The sequence below is a fragment of the Schistocerca gregaria genome, chromosome 2 (genome assembly GCF_023897955.1).
Source record: "Schistocerca gregaria isolate iqSchGreg1 chromosome 2, iqSchGreg1.2, whole genome shotgun sequence".
NCBI lineage: Eukaryota > Metazoa > Arthropoda > Insecta > Orthoptera > Acrididae > Schistocerca > Schistocerca gregaria.
In genome coordinates this window covers 740,437,096-740,450,697 of record NC_064921.1, presented here as the reverse complement: position 1 = coordinate 740,450,697, position 13,602 = coordinate 740,437,096, and the positions used below count along the sequence as shown (strand labels likewise).

At 37.1% G+C, this 13,602-nt stretch overlaps 1 non-coding gene across 1 annotated transcript; it reads right to left on the bottom strand.

The window, feature by feature from the left end:
• Window positions 1–13,079: 13,079 nt before the first annotated feature.
• On the bottom strand, window positions 13,080–13,234 carry LOC126337463 (5.8S ribosomal RNA). The gene has a single exon (XR_007565046.1). It is a non-coding gene; the product is annotated as a 5.8S ribosomal RNA (ribosomal RNA).
• Between the last annotated feature and the right edge of the window lie 368 nt (window positions 13,235–13,602).

Here is a 13,602-nt window from a genome sequence, read left to right as displayed (position 1 = left end):
ATATATTGTTTGATGAAAACTGATGTGTCGTAGATAAAAATGCAGGGAAGAGGAAGAACTGACAGTTTTTTGAATATGGGTCTGCACGATTTCATATTGTTCACCCCTTCAATAATTCTTAGTATTCTCTTTTGCATCCTGAAAAGTTTAATATTTGTTATTGTATTACCCCAGAAGATTATGCCATATTTAATTACAGAATGCACATAGGAGTAGTATACATTTAATAGGCTGGCTTTGCTGCAACACGTTTTTAAGATCCGTATCATGTAACAGGTTTTGCTTAGTTTTCTTTGCAAATATTCAATATGTACCTCCCATTTTGTGTTGTTCCGGTGCCAGAGTCCCAGAAATTTAGTGCTGTTAACACTTTCAAGAACTCTGTCCCTAAGTTCTATTTCTATGTTTGGGTGGTGTCTTCCTTTTACATTATAGAAGTTCAGTGCTACTGTCTTTTCTTTGTTTATAATTAGCTTGTTGTATCTGAACCACTGTTCTACACTGTTCATTGTTTGTATAGCGGAGTCTTTTAGTTTTTCTTCTGTTTTACCACTAATAAGGAAGCTTGTATCGTCTGCAAATTGGAGGGTAGTTTGGCAATACTTGTTGTACATAAGATCATTGACATAGAGGAGAAACAGGATGGGTTCTAATACTGATCCTTGAGGGACACCATATTTCACATTTTCATATCCTGAATAGAAGTAGCTGATTTTGTTATGGTCAGTATATTGCACTTCAACCACCTGTTTGCGACCACATAGGTATGTCTTGAGCCACTCATTGGATATACCTCTAATTCCTAACTGGTCAAGCTTCTGCAGTAGGGCATTATGGTCAATGACGTCAAAAGCTTTAGATAAATCAAGACATATGCCTGTCACAAACTCACTTGCATCCAGTTTAGCATAGATTTCATTAAGAAATTCAAATATTGCACTTTCAGTTGAATAGCCTTTCCTGAAGCCATGTTGTGAAGGAGATAGAATTTTATTTTTATTTAGGAAATCAGACAATCTCTTATAAAAAAGTTTTTCTAAAATTTTAGAAAATACAGGCAGTAGGGCTATTGGTCTATAATTTGAAACACATTCTGGATTTCCTTTTTTGAAGAGTGGTTTCAGCTTTGCTGTTTTCAGGCATGAGGGGAAGGTTCCTGATGCCAGTGAGCTGTTGCACAAATGTGTCAAGGGTTCAGCTAAGGCAAGACAGCATTTTTTAATAATTGCATCTGGTATTCCATCAATTCCACATGAGTACCCTGTTTTCAAGGTTTTTATAACTGATAAAATTTCTTCAGAATTTGTGGGTGAAAGGAACAAAGATGTAGACACATTTCTCACACTATTGCATGGTGGAGGTGATATTTTGTTGTGTTCTTCCAGTCCACTCACCAACTGTTCACTTACGTTTGCAAAATATTTGTTGAAGGTCCCTGCAAGTTCTGTTGGGCAAGAAATCATTTGTCCTTCATAACATAAGTTCATATTTTTATATTGTTTAGTTTCACTTGTTGTTTGATTTTTTATAACTTCCCATATAGCTTTAGATTTGTTTTTTGAATTGTCATGTATTTGTCATTTGCCATTGTTTTAGCTTTTCTTACAACATTTTTGAGGATCCTCTTGTAATTATTCAGGTACAAATGAAATCCAGGAGGCATGTTCTGTGTCTTTGCTATAGTGTGTAATCTTCTTTTCTCTGCACAAGATATTCTAATACCTGTTGTAATCCATTTGCTCTTTTTGAAGTTAGGTTGACATTTTTGCCTTTTTAATGGAAATGCAGCTTCAAAGTATGACATGAAGATTTCCATGAATTTTTCAATCTTTTTGTTAGTATTTTCACAAGTATACACTTCATACCAAGTTTCTTCACTTAGTCTCAGTACAAAAATGTTTATTTGTTTGTTAGTGAATTTCCTTGCTTCTTTTACAAGATCTTCTTTCTCAGTTGTTTCACTTGGGGTGTGCAAAGTAATAAACTGTGCATAGTGATCACTGAAGCCAGTATTAAGATTTCCGGCCCAGAAATTGTTATTTACGTTTGTGTTTATTAATATCTGATCAATTGTTGTACTAGTTGTTAGTGTAACTCTTGTAGGAGAGTCAATGGTGGTTTTTATGTTATATGTTTCCAGTAGGGTCATCAAGCTTTGCTGGTCTTTTGAGATTTCTTGAAAATCTATATTAAAATTTCCATATATGATCACTGTTTTGTTGAAGTTTTTTATAGTGTTTAAAGCTGCTTCTAGTTGGTGACAGAAATCATTTAAGTTCCCATCAGGGCTCCTATATACACATATGATTATTAATTTTAATGCAGAGAGTTCAACTGCGGATACTTCAAAAATTTTCTCTTCAGCTAACAGTTCAATGGGTTTTATGTTAAAATAATCAATGCCACTTTTAACAAATATACATGACCCTCCATGACTGGATGTAATTCTACAAAATGATGAAGAAAGATTGAAGTCTGCAAGTTTTGTGACTGACATTGCATCTTTAGGCAGCCAGTGTTCGGTCATACACACTACAGAAATGTTTTTTAGCTCATCAGTACATAAAATTTCAACTTCACTTAATTTGTTTAGCAATGATTGGACATTTTGATGAATCAGCATGAAATTAAAGGGTTTGTTAGGCTTTGGCATATTTAATTGATCACTTAACTTTACCTTGTCAATAAAAAATCATTCAGGTGTGCTGGAAGTACTGCTTTTCTTTTCCCGACTGCATATATTCTTCTATTATCATCTGCAGCACAATTTTCTTCTGTGTCTGGCTCCCCTGGTAGTTGTTCAGCTGTTGCTCTTACTGTTGATAATATTGCTGCTGGTGATAGAGTTGGGTCTGCAATTGGTAGAGCTGTTACTGCATTCACTGTGCCTGGATATTGGAGGCACCTAGTTCCTTCTTTTGTTGTTGGTGTTGGTGAGTGAGGTTTTGCTGGCGTTGTTTCCTTCGACTATTTGGGGGGCCAATCCACGATGATTTTTCTTTTGAGTGTTTGATGCCTCTTGGTGATAATTTCTTCGATTTTTCCGACGAGCAGTTTTTTCCCAATGTTGTTAACGTGCAATCCATGTAATGTGTGGAATCTGCGCCCAATATTATTAACATTTACGAGTTCTACATTCGTTGATGAATGCATTAAATGCTGCTTGTGTTTGAATGGCAACTTATCATTCTGTGACAGTCAAAAGACATCTCTCAGTGCACTAACTTACGAGATACTGGATTTGCAAATTGTTCAAATGGAAAGAAGGTTTCTCCAAATTCAGTTTGTTGAACTTTTCAACGAAAAGTGTTTCCTGAACTATGAAAAAGAATTACCAAAGATGAAACTGCTTCAATTATTAGAACAGTATTCTTTTTTCAAACAAGAACAACTTGAAAATGAACTGTGTAACATAAACGCTGACGAGAAACACACTTATCTCCAAGAATCCTCTTAAAGTACATTGTCAACAATGATTTAGACTCTGTGTATGAAGAAACTTCGAAATTCCTGCGTTTGGTTTTGACCCTACACGCAACTACAGCAAGCAGTGAACAAAGCATGAGTGCTCTTAAACGAGTGAAGAATTATTCTTTACTCCGTGAGAAGTTGAAAATGCACATCGAGTGAAGAATTATTTAAGGAATTCAATGTCCGATATCCGGCTGTAGTTTTTGAGCACGTTAGCCATAGAAAGACACTACCTGGAGAGCTATCCAGTGATCAGATCTTTGTAGACCGAGTTATAGACATATTCGTGGAAAGAAAAGACAGGCGCATTGCACTTGTGTACAAGAAAATATATTTATTTATTTATTTATTTATTTCATGTTCCGTAGATCTCGTATTGTGAGCACATCACATGAGATGTGGAACGAGTCAAACATACAAAACAACAAACATACAAAAAGATACAAAACAGTCTTCATTATATATATATAAATGTTCTCCATAACTCCATATAGTTGATACAAAGTTTAGAGGAAAAACAGATGTTGTACATATAACAGCAGATTTCTTTGAGTGTTAATACAAAATTTAATGTTTTAATTTGGAGAAAAATTGCAAGCACTTTTCTTTGTTAGCAAGATGGATAATTCTATCTAAATGCTATTTCCCTTTTTGCATCATAAAACTCTTCTAATGTATAAACAGACATATTTAACAAATATTCCTTTAGTTTTGCTTTAAAATGATATTCATTTTCTCTTAAACATTTTATCTGGTCAGGGAGATGGTTAAAAATTTTTGTTCCTGACCATTTGACACCTCCCTGAACAATTGTCAGGTTCTTAAGTTCACAATGGGGATTTTCTTTCCCTCTTGTATTATATTTGTGATAGTTTTTTTTTTTTGATGGAAATTGTGCTGGGTTCTTAATTACAAAACACATCAGCGAATATTTGTACTGGGATACAGTGGTCATTATTTGCAGCTTTTTGAAAAGGTTACGGCACGATGTCCTAGGGGGCACTCTGCACATAATTCTAATAGCCCTTTTCTGGGCCACAAAAATTTTCTTTGCCAAAGCTAAATTACCCCAGAAGATACTTTCGTAACACATAACGGATCGAAAATACCCATCGTATGCGGACTTCATAGTGGTTAAATCTCCAATGGAAGACATCATTCTGATAGCATACATAGCCAAGCTCAATTTTTTTAGGGTCTGTTGTATATGGAAGGACCAGTTCATTTTGCTATCAATATGTACTCCAAGAAATTTAGACACATCCATTCTTTCTATTGGTTGATTTCCACATGTTACATTTATTTCTCTCACTTTTCTTGTTTTTGTATGGAACTGGATAAAATTTGTCTTACTTGAGTTTAGAGAGAGACCATTAACACTGAACCAGTTAATCACTTCAGAGAGTATGTAGTTAACTGACTTGTCGAAATTAACATCTGATTTTCCACTCATGAAGATGGTGGTATCGTCAGCAAAAAGAATAAATTTGCAAGGCAGGCTCGCACCTAATGGTAAATCATTTATAAACATCAATAAACAACAGTGGCCGCAGAATAGAGCCTTGAGGCACACCACAACTAATAGAAGTCCATTCAGACTGAGCGGGGGTATCCCTTGACTCGTCTGAACTGTTTAAATTTACTTTCTGTTTTCTTTCCTGAAGATAAGATTGCAACCAGTTACCTGTGACACCCCTTATTCCAAGTAGTTCGGCTTTCTGCATGAGAATGTGGTGATCTACACAATCAAATGCCTTTGATAAGTCGCAGGAAACACCAATTGCTATCATTTTTTTGATTTAGACATTCAAGTAATTCATTTGTAAGTGCATACACTGCATCCTCAGTTGAACAACCCCTTTGAAAGTCAAACTGGCTGTTGTTGATAAATCTGTTCATTATGAGGTGTTCAGTAATTTTATTGTGCATTAATTTTTCTAGAATTTTAGAGAAAGTTGTTAACAGTGAAATAGGGCGGTAGTTAGTGAACTCAGCTCTATCACGCTTCTTGTGTAGGGGCTTCACAATGGCATACTTGAGTCTTTCAGGAAAAATGCCTTGTTGAAATGAAGCATCAAAAATATGGCACAGAATATCACTAATCCATTTACATGAAAATTTCAATAAATTATTGGATACATTATCTACTCCTCCAGAGTTCTTACACTTTAAAGACCAGATGACTGTTTGAATTTCCTCTATAGTGATAGGATTAATGTTCATTTCTGGTAATATGTTGGAGTATGCATCCTGACATAAAGTCATAGCTTCCTCAACAGAGGGCCTACAGCCTATTTCTTGGGTCACTGACAGGAAATGTCTGTTAAAAATTTCAGCCACACTTTTTTGAATTTCTATTAAGTTACCCCCATGCCTGATTTTTAGGTCATCTGTGTTGCTTGTTTTAGTCTTTGTCTCACTTTTTATAATGTTCCAGATTGTTTTCATTTTATTGTTATATTTATCTATTTTCTCCTTATAGAAAAGGGCTTTTGACTTCTGTATTACTTTCTTTAAAATTTTGCAGTACAATCTATAACGATTCCATTTTTGTGTATCATTAGTTGTTCTGACTTTAGCATAAATTTCTTTCTTAGTTCTGCATGACTGTTTAAGACCTTCTGTGATCCAAGGCTTACTTATGGAATTTGGATTAATATTTTTGACCCATTTCTTTGGAAAGGATTCTTCGGAAAGGGCAGAAAAATCATTTATAAAATAGTTAAATTTGTCATTAGCATTATCAATGTTGTAAATATACGACCAGTCCATTAGCTGCAACTTACAGTTGAAGGATACTTGGTGCAACTTACAGTTGAAGGATTTTTTTACCTCTTTGTTCATTATTCTTATACATTTCCACTGGGGAGATACTTAAACAAGAGGGTTAACACTGTAAAGAGTGATTAATTGACCATTATCAGTCAGACAGTCTACATTAAAATCACCTAAGGCTACAATATCCTATGTTTTTGAAAATAAAACTGACAATACCTGGTCCATGAGACTAAAAAACATTTTTATATTTCCTGATGGTGCCCTGTAAACAGCCAGGACTATTAATGAATTGAGATTAGTTTTTATTTCAGTGGAACATGCGTCAAAATGTTGGTCCATACAGTATTTTGTAATGTCAATTACTTTGTAGTCAACATTTTCTTTAACATATATTGCCACTCCCCCCATTTCTTTATTTACACTATGGTACTGGGTTGCTAACTTGTAACTTGGTAAAAAGGGCATGCTGCAGTTGCTAGTAACATGGTGCTCAGTGAAGCACAATATCTGGGCATTATTTATACAGTCTTTCTCATTAATGTTGATAAGCAATTGGTCTATTTTGTTAGGGAGGCTTCTCACATTTTGATGAAAAATTGATAACCCTACCTTCTTTATTTTTTCATGCTGTTTTTTCTTGACTGAGATTCCAGAGGACTCTGCCTAAAGTCATGTGGTAGTGAACATTTGACACTGTTTAGGGTATTGGCTTTTTCTTCTTCAGGCCTGCACATAAAAAATCATTGAAACGGGAAGGCGGCACGACATTTCTTCCACTAGACATCATTCTATCTGTTATGGTTGTCTTCTCATTTGTGGTTGCTGGTGATACTGTTGGCTGCCTAGGTGATTCTGTCATCGCTGGGACTGATGCTCCTGTTAATGTAGCTTTTGTTGACTTCACCTTTTCAGGTACACCTACTGCTTCTGTCACTGTTCTCTCTGTTGGCATCTTAGCAGGAGTTGTATTTACAGTACCATTGCTTTTGAAGTGGTAATCAACCGATACTGATAGCTGCTCGACTGTTTTTGGATACATCATTGGGATGGCTGTATTGTGAAGACTGTTATCTTGCAAACAGAGTCTTTCTAGTGCACATACAATTTTTTTACTGAGTAACCTTTTGCCACTTCTGCTCAGACGCATTCCATGTTTTCTGTAGTTGCACCTTTGAAGGAAGTCCACACTAAGAAAATGTGAATTTGGGTACATTTTGCAGATCTTGTGGAACTGCCTGTTTGCCTTTTTAATTTCGAAATTTAATCCTTTTCTTGTACTAAATTGTTCACTTCAGATTTTTCTACAGCTGCGGTGTTTGCATCTGAATGTAAGTTCTCACAGCCAGTACAACTTAAGTAGTCTGGAAATCGAGTTTTTAGAGTCTCATCATTGTATATGCGTTTCTTATATTGGCTGTTTTTCTTCTCTAGTTCCTCACATCTGTTATGTAAATTCGATTCGATTTGATACTGCCTCAACTTCGTTTTCTGATGTTATTACTGAGCCAAAATAAATAAAGCTATCTATTCTTTCAAAGTTGTACCCTTCTAACTGTAGATCATCTGTGTTTTTTCTCTCTCTCTCTCTCTCTCTCTGTTACCATACATTAAGATTTTTGTCTCACCAATTTCTAAACCAACATTCTTGGCAGCGGCTTCAAAATTTTTGACCGGTGATGTGAGTGCCTCCGTACTTCTAGCACTGATTACTACTTATCTGCATAGGCTAAGATTTGCAAAAGCCTATTGTAAATATTGCCTCCTGGGTTTGTGGTTATTGATCTTACTGCATTCTCTAATACCAGGTTGAATAGTACTAGGGATAGTGGATCTCCTTGTCTTAGTCCTTCTTCTGTTGGGAACGATCTCAACAGACATCCCTGAACTTTAACCTGGCTTTTACTCTTTTCCTGGGTCATCTTAGTTAATTTTATTAGCTTCTTAGGAAACTTGAATGTCTGCATTGTTTCCCACATTGCTGATCTTTTAACTCTGTCATAGGTCTGTTTCAAGTCTATAAAGAGATGTTCTAATCTTATATTATATTCATAAGTCTTCTCCAGCATCATATGTGTTGTAAAGATATGGTCAGCTGTAGACCTCCCATTTCTAAAACCTGCCTGGTACTCTCCTAGATCTTTTCTGTTCTTCTACTTACTCTCCTTGTTATATCCATAGAAAGGATTTTGTAGATGATACTAATCCGAGATATTCCTCAGTAATTCTTCACACTGCATACATGATCCTTTCTTATGTATAGGGCAGATTATAAAGGCACACTTGCATGCCGTGCGTGAGTTTCCTCGCAAACGCGAAATCTTAGTTAAATAATTAATCTCTGACAAATAAATAAAGCCTATGGCACAGAACTGCAGCGCTATGCCGCTGATAAAACAAAATACAATTACGACAATCTTATGTTTCTTCAAGAAGAAGGGGTTGAGCAGAAGAACTGGTGCGGGCAGCACGTATATTTTATTAACTGGCACACCGCCATATTTGATGTTATATAGTGGTGGACAGGAAATCGCGTATCTGTTAGAAATCACAGTGATTGAGAAGTCACAGATATCACAATAACAAATTTACAAAATCTAACTGCGATTTCAGTCACAGTTAGCAGTCGCAAGTAGCATTTCACATTACACGCCGTGAGCCATCTGTTGGCCGAATTCCATACTGCTTTCTGCGATTTCAGTGTCGAATCGCAACTAAGAGTCTCAAGTAGCAATTAAAAAGCGCAGTTAACAGTGCCATCTGTTGGCCAAAGTTCGTACTACGCTCATGTCTGCGACATGCTATCGAGTCTAACTGCGATTTCCATGACAAGTCTCAACTAAGAGTCGCAAGTAGCAACTAAAAAGCGCAGTTAGCAGTGCCATCTGTTGAGCAAAACTCATACTATGCTATTCGCTACCGAGTCAAACTGCGATTTCCGTGACAAATCGCAACTAAGAGTCACAAGTAGCAACTAAAAAGCGCAGTTAACTTTCTTTTCCTAGTGCCATCTGTTGAACGACGTACGTACTTCGTTATGAGAGCCTTGTGCCTCACGAGATCGGTGTGTGCATATGAAGGACTTATTTCATTAGTGGTACAAGTCCATTTTTGTTCATTTTGAGATACGGAGTCGTAAAGTTAAATGAGCGCTGAAAAATCTACAGTTGAGATACCAGAAATATTCAAGCATATGGCTTCTTGCTAGAAATGAACCTTTATTCATGTTTGTATGGATCATTAATTTTAGAAGCATTATAGACAGAAAAGTGGAGGTAATGGACTTGTACCACTATTGAAATAAGCCCTTCACATTATATGACGACATGCACATTCAGCATCAGTTATGGTTGGTCAAACACAGCTGTGACTCTGAATGTATTATATTAATAAGAAGCAACATTGCCTTTTTCTACTGAAAATATCAAGTAACGTAACAAATGTGATTCTGCTTCAAATATGACAATTTATGGTAATACTCCACATGCCTACAGGACTTTGCAATGTTAACACAGCAGAACTCAGATATCTGTATAAGTGTAGTGAAATGAAAACAGCATTATTGAGTCATATGAATGCCTCCCTTTTATTCCGGCACAGTTGAAGACTCGGGATAAAAGTTTTGCACCTGGTGTTCTACATAGCAACTTCACACACACGAACTTTTTGCCGACACTACTATCACCTACATATGTAAGCTTTTCCTGTGTTACTTTAAAGTACTGCACTTAAGCTATTCCTGATTTAACTGGAAGATATGTACTTCCCACTTTCATATCAACAGCCTCAAAATGCATATTGTAGACTTCGTGATATGTTACAGGTCAGTGTCACACCAAGATTGTGGAGAAGGGGGGGGGGCGGCATGTCACTCTCCAACTAGTGTTTACCAGTAAATAAGTGGCCGAAAATTACGGGTATAGGACGGCTTAAACATGTGGAAAATGAGATTTTTCATTATTCACTCACTGTATTTAACATTTATTATTCCTTTAAAATCGCATAACAACTTCAATAAAACATAGTTTAATCAATCATCTGCACACTTATTTCACTATTTTGTCACTTTTAAACTGCAAATCCTCTAAGAGCTGTCTTGAATCTTCACGAGTCTCTCTCAACAGCCTTGATGTGGATAGTTACGTCCAGCAACCAAAAATGGTTCAAATGGCTCTGAGAACTATGGGACTCAACTGCTGCAGTCGTCAGTCCCCTAGAACTTAGAACTACTTAAACCTAACTAACCTAAGGACATCACACACATCCATGCCCGAGGCAGGATTCGAACCTGCGACCGTAGCAGTCGCACGGTTCCTGACTGCGCGCCTAGAACCGCGAGACCACCGCGGCCGGCGTACAGCAACCAGTAATCAAGAGTCAGAACTGTGTCTGCAAAATCACAAGGATTATTAAACAATATTTGCTGTCACTAATTACAAGCAATATAATTGACAGAGTAGATTGCTGATATTTGCTGTAATGAAAGCCACTCAATGGGGTATATTTCACATTTGCAAGAACGATCTCACTGAAGTAATTAAGTCCATCGAAACACTTAGAAACTAACCTCTCGGCTGACGAAAACGTTCTAAAGGCAAAGTGGTAATTTCTCCAGATCTGTTGAGTTCTCAATTTACTGAGTGACTGAAATGTAGTTCGGGTACCTGTGAACATAACAATATGTTACAATTCATTTTCTAAACACGAACTATTACGCTACTGTATTGCTACTTACATATTAATTACACTATTAATATTTTCACAGTTGTTTCTTTAATACATAATTAAAGCCAATGGAAGAACAAACGTAAAACTTACTTACCAATGACAGGTTTGTTGAGATGCAATTTTCTGTGTGGGCAGATCTAACTTTTTCATACTGTGGTAAGTCGAAGAAATCGCAGGAGTCACAGAAATCGCAGAAGTAGCAGAAGTCACAGAAATCGCGGAAGTAGCAGAAATCGCAGAAATAGCAGTGGCGGAGGGATACGCGGCCTACGTTCCTTAACTGCGACTCTTAACTGCGACAAATCACAGTTAAGAATAGCAGATACTGAAAAGTAGCGTTCACAGAAATCACTGATAGCGGAAAATCACAGTTTAGCCCATCACTAATGTTATATAAGAACACTGCGAGTTCCAATCTTACTAGGCACTCGATTCTGTAAAGAATTTATATTTATGAAAGTAAGTTCAATTATGTAACTGTAAGCTTATTCGCTGAATATATCTGATTTAACTAACTGTGTAAACTTTTTTATGTTTAGTAGACAGTCACCTCTGTACGATGCATTGACATGGCTGGCAAATTATTCTAATATTGAGATTTAGATTTTGAGTCGGCACCTACCGCAGCAGTCCTTGGAAACGATTTAAATGCGAAGTCCGATTATTTGAGTCTTATTTCACGGTCACCTACGAATAACATTGCATTTACGAAAAAGCCATTGTCAAGCGTCTGATGCCAAATAATTAAACGTCCACGTTCCAGATAAGCAAATATCAATTACAACCAATCACTATAATACATAAGTAACAATTAATATTTTATTTCATTTATTCATTTTATATTGGCGACTGCGTGTCGGACTTGTTATTTTCTCATTCGTTACATTGTTCTCTTTGTTTCATGTGAAAAATCAACTTTTTGGACCTGGACTTGAGCTTCCAGCAAAATGAGATAAGATGCAGCATCTTTGCATTGGCAGGCTTGATCAGACACATAATTCGGTGCATTAGCTTTTCAGTAGATTCTGTATTATTTCTTTCGCGCGTAACAGTTTTCAGTGATAAATTTCATTCTCAGTGCTGTTCCTTAAACAATAACTTCTCCAACAATACCATTACACGAGTGTACAGTATGGCCGACTTCTGTACGATACGTTGTAATATGGCCAGCAATCATTGACAATAATCCCATATTCAGTTTACATTTTTCAATTAACGAACAGCCATTGTAGCAACGAGCGATTCATGTTCAACTGCATTTTATTTTAAAACCAGTGTCAAACTTTATTTTCTTGAAACATATATTACGTGTGGCATGGTCATAACTAGAAAACAATACGCAAAGATGGAACAGCAAGGACATACTATCCAGACGCAATCCGACTCGGATGCGAGACAAATGTTTGAAAATGACTTTACGACAGCAACCGGTAGTGACGATTCATCAAATATTGACGCAAGTGTTAACGGAAATTTTGATAATAGGCCGTCCACCACAAAAGTTTCAAAGTCTCAGTCAGAGCCCATGTTAATACATGACATCACATCTAATGACGCGGCGGGGGCAGTGACCTTGCAAACAGTAAACATTGCCAACATGTTACAAATGCTAATGAAACAAAACGCAGAAAATATGGCAACCTTAAAGACACAATATGACGAAAATAAATCTGATCTCATAGCAATCAAGACATGTAATGACACTTTATGTAAACGTGTAAATGAAATATCGTGTGACGAGGGCCTCCCGTCGGGTAGACCGTTCGCCTGGTGAAAGTCTTTCGATTTGACGCCACTTCGGCGACTTGCGCGTCGATGGAGATGAAATGATGATGATTAGTACAACACAACACCCAGTCCCTGAGCGGAGAAAATCTCCGACCCAGTCAGGAATCGAATCTGGGCCCTTTGGATTGACGATCTGTCACGTTGACCACGAACATGTGTTCGTTGCATCTGCTCGGGGCGGACGTCGTAAGACATCCATTTATGTTCGTTGTTGATCGATTGACTCAGTTTTTTTTATTACAGAGGGCACGTAACCCTCTGACCGAACACGCTGAGCTACCGTGCCGGCTATATTTATATTTATATTTATACGTAGCCGACCCTCAGCCAGACTTGGCCCGGGAACGGAATCCATGGACCGCAGTGTGCGTTCGAAACGTCGATGTTCATGTGTCCTGCAGTTCACATGTCGACGCGCAATTTGCTGCGTTCTTCATCGACCCACGAGCCGAGTGATCCACCGTCCTGGGTGAAGACCACTCAGCTACCGGGGGCGGACATGTAAAAGTGTGGAACTTGTAGACGCCACACTGACCAAACAAATGACTGAACTCAGTGCGAAATTTTCCAAGCTTAATACGATATAAGAAAAGACTACAAATGACGTAGCACTTTTACAGACACAAGTAAAAAACCTTAATGACACGTGTGAAGTTCTTACTGGACAAATTCAAACATATCCTACAGTACATGACTACCTTGAAAAACGAATTACTGACGTGCAGAATAAATTTGACATGTTGAACAACACCTGACTGACAGATTACAATCTGATGCCACAGCTCATTTTCAAAATATTAATAAAGAATTTCATGATTGGGTAGAGAACAAAGACAAACA